Source organism: Lissotriton helveticus, chromosome 2_2 (genome assembly GCF_964261635.1).
Source record: "Lissotriton helveticus chromosome 2_2, aLisHel1.1, whole genome shotgun sequence".
NCBI lineage: Eukaryota > Metazoa > Chordata > Amphibia > Caudata > Salamandridae > Lissotriton > Lissotriton helveticus.
Window position 1 is genome coordinate 224,769,586 of NC_136060.1, and position 4,041 is coordinate 224,773,626.

Consider the following 4,041-nt stretch of genomic DNA (forward strand, 5'->3'; position numbering starts at 1 on the left):
TACTTGCTTTATCTATAACCGTCTGGTCATAACCCCTTGCTTGAAATCTCCTTGAAATATCCTCCACATTCCAAACAAAATCATTTTCATTCGAGCAACTCCGTCTTGCTCTCACCATTTCTCCAAAGGGTATTGTGTTAATCTGACTCTTCGGGTGACAGCTATTGGTGTGTAATAGTGCATTACAGCTTGTTTCTTTCCTGTACATTTTACTACACAGTTTGTTACCACAGACAAATAATTCAATATCCAAAAATGCTATCCGTTCCTGGTAATAGTGGGTGGTAAACCGTAAATTCACATCATTATCATTCAAATACATGAAAAACTCTCTTAGTTTCTCCACTGGACCAGTCCATATCATCAGACAGTCGTCAATAAAACGACCCCAGTAGTACATATACTTTACCCATCTACGGTTCACATTAAGAGACGGTCTCTCTCAGCTCACCTACCGGTACTCCTCGAGAGACCCTTCCCACTCCGTCCCGGGGACCATGGCCTCGCTGGAGCAGGTCCGCCGCCGGCTGGAGGAGGCCGGGCAGCCGCAGCTCCTGCGCTTCTGGCCGGAGCTCGGTCCGGAGGGGCGTGCGGCGCTGCTGGCGGAGCTGTCCGCGCTGGATCCGCGGGAGCTGCGAGAGCACTGCCTGGGGGCTGCCGAGGCGGGGGCCCGCGGGGACGGGGCCCACCAGGCGGCGCGGAAAATGGAGCACCTGCCTCCCGAGCTCATGCGCAGTGTCCGCCGCAGCGACCCCGAGGCTCTGGCGAGCTGGGAGCAGGAAGGTTTCCATCAGATCTCCCAGAGCAAGGTGGCAGTGCTTCTCTTGGCTGGGGGGCAGGGAACCCGCTTGGGCGTAACTTACCCCAAGGGTATGTACAACGTCGGCTTGCCGAGTGGAAAGACGCTGTATGAGATCCAGGCAGAGAGGATACGAAAATTGGAAGAGCTGGCCAGTCAGAGATGTGGCTCAAAGGGGACAGTGCCATGGTACATTATGACTAGTGAGTTCACTTTGGGTCCCACAGAGAAGTTCTTTGTAGAACACAACTACTTTCACCTGGATAAGTCCAACGTTATCATGTTTGAGCAGAGGATGCTGCCAGCTGTGACTTTCGATGGGAAGGCCATCTTGGAACAGAAGGACAAGCTTGCTATGGCTCCAGATGGTAATGGAGGTCTGTACCGTGCACTGGAGGACAACAAGATCCTGGAAGATATGGAGCGGCGTGGCATCCAATATATCCACGTCTATTGTGTGGATAATATTCTTGTCAAAATGGCTGACCCAGTCTTCATCGGGTTCTGTGTCTCACGGAGGGCAGACTGCGGTGCCAAGGTGGTAGAGAAGTCCTATCCAGCAGAGCCTGTTGGTGTTGTGTGCCAGGTTGATGGGGTTTATCAGGTCATGGAATACAGTGAGATTAGCCCAGAGATTGCACAAATGTGTAACCCAGATGGAAGTTTGACGTACAGTGCTGGGAATATCTGCAATCACTTCTTTACCTTGGACTTCCTTAAGACTGTGGTGAGGGGAATGGAACATCTACTGAAGCCTCACGTGGCCCTGAAGAAAGTTCCTTTTGTCGATGAGGAAGGAAATCTGGTAAAACCTGTCAAAGCGAACGGAATAAAGATGGAGAAGTTTGTGTTTGACGTGTTCCAGTTTTCTAAGCACTTTGTTGCATTTGAAGTCTTGAGAGAAGAGGAGTTCTCTCCATTGAAGAATGCTGATACTGCAGATAAGGACACACCAACAGCTGCTCGAAGGGCCTTGCTTTCACAACACTACCGCTGGGCAGTCTGTGCTGGAGCCAGGTTTCTTGATAAAAATGGTTCCAGGATTCCCGACAAATGCAGTTTATCTGAAAATGAAGATCCTCCAGCTGTCTGTGAGATTTCTCCACTAGTGTCCCACTTCGGAGAGGGTTTGGACGTATACATGAAGGCCAAAGATTTTACCTCCCCATTCATAGTTGTTAAAAAACAAGCTAAAGTGATGGAAAATGCTTGACTACAGTGTCTAGCTTTTCTTGTGGAACCTTCGTATGAGGACCTCTACCTGCACTCGAAGAATGACTTGTTGTGAATGACAAGTAAAAAAATGCATATCATCTCAAACTTGTGCCAAATTATTCTTGGGATAACAGAATTTGTTTCCCATTGAGTGGAAAAATAATGAACCATTATGTACGTTCCTTTCAAACTTTTTTTACCAAAGGCTTTTATATCTCTGCATTTCTGGGCCAGGAATGTAACAGTACTGTGACTTCTTCCTCCAGTCGAGGACGAGACGGACTGTCTCATGAACTTTAGAAGTAACCTGTGACAATGAAATAACAAGTCATGACGTCCCTAAGGATTTGCTTATTGTTTTTACTTGCCTCTTTTGTAGAATTGCAAGTGCTTCTCAATACACGATTAAGGGTGGTAAACCGTAAATTCACATCATTATCATTCAAATACATAAAAAACTCTCTTAGTTTCTCCACTGGACCAGTCCATATCATCAGACAGTCGTCAATAAAACGACCCCAGTAGTAGATATACTTTACCCATCTACGTCCACGACGGCCCCAGATCCACTCGGCCTCAAACTACCCCATAAAGAGGTTTGCAAAAGACGGAGCGAATCTGGAACCCATCGCTGTACCAAGGCACTGCTTATACCATTTGTTGTTAAACAAGAAAACATTATTTTTCAGTACCAACTCAGTCATCTGTAGAATCATCATAGTAGGGTTGTATAGTTCTGCCGGTCTCTTATTAAGAAATGTCTCAATTGCTTTGATACCCAAGTGATGTTGTATATTAGAATACAGTGAAACAACATTTAGGGTCACCAGGTACATCCCCGATTCCCATAATAATACATTCATGATATTCAGTACGTGTTTCGTATCCTGTATAAATGCCGGGAGGTTCTGCACATAAGGTCTCAAAAAAGTGTCTATATATTGGGATAATCCCTCCGTCGGTCCTCCAATGCCCGAGATTATGGGTCTCCCTGGAGGGTTCTCTCTATTCTTGCGCACCTTTGGTAAAGTGTACATGCATGGTGCACTAGGACATGATACCAGTAAGTAATTGTATTCATCAAAGTCTAGAAGCGTTTGGTCATACCATAATTTGAGTTGCCTATTAATTTTATCTGTCAGTTCTACAAGGGGGTTACTGTTCAAGGTTTCATAATATTCCACATTATTAAGCTGCAACATAATTTCTTCATTATATTCCTTTGTGTCTATCACGACAATGTTTCCCCCTTTGTCAGCCATACGAATTGTTAAGTCTTTGTGGGCTACCAGTTCTTTCAGGGATGACTTTCACCCTCCGTTAAATTGCACGCCTGTTCTTATCAATCATTTTGTCAAGATCATAATTAACTGACCTATAGAAGGCATGAATCGTATTCCCCGTTGTTAATTGTGGTGTCCACCTGGATTTTAATTTAAGATCACTACTCTCACTTGCATACCTATTCACTTCTAAGTCTTCTAAAAGTCTTGATACTGTTATTGGGTCCTCCTCATTTTCAGTTAGAGACATAAGTATCCTAGTAGCATTGATCCCTTCAATTGTCAATTCACTTGCATTCTTTATTGTTCCCATATACTTTGCTTTCTCTGGTACATTCACAAAATACTTCTTCAATTTCAATAGTCTGACAAACTTATGAACATCAATTTTCATCATATACCAATCTGGTAACTGTTGGACCTGGCCCTTTTGGCAGGTTCACCCCTAAACTTTTTGCTTTTTCCTAGCCTGTTTCTGGAACCTGGTGTTGGTGATTTTAGACCTCTGCGCACTTCTTCACTGTGGTACAGTGTAAAGTGTGTGTGCTCTCTGTGTATGTATGGTGAGTGACCTGCCCTCCCATAGGAATGAATGGGGAATATGTATGCCCATGGTATTTCCTGATGTGTGGGGAGTGCAGGGTCGAGTTTGATATGTGCAAACTCGTGAGATTGAATGCTGCAAAATGGTGTATGCGGCATGATTGTGTCTAGTCTAGAAGTGCCACTTTGAGAAGTTGGCAT

At 44.9% G+C, this 4,041-nt stretch overlaps 1 pseudogene; it reads left to right on the top strand.

Moving 5' to 3' along the window:
• The first annotated feature begins 491 nt into the window (after positions 1–491).
• Positions 492–2,360, top strand: LOC144821380 (UDP-N-acetylhexosamine pyrophosphorylase-like protein 1 pseudogene; annotated as a pseudogene).
• The last annotated feature ends 1,681 nt before the right edge of the window (positions 2,361–4,041 follow it).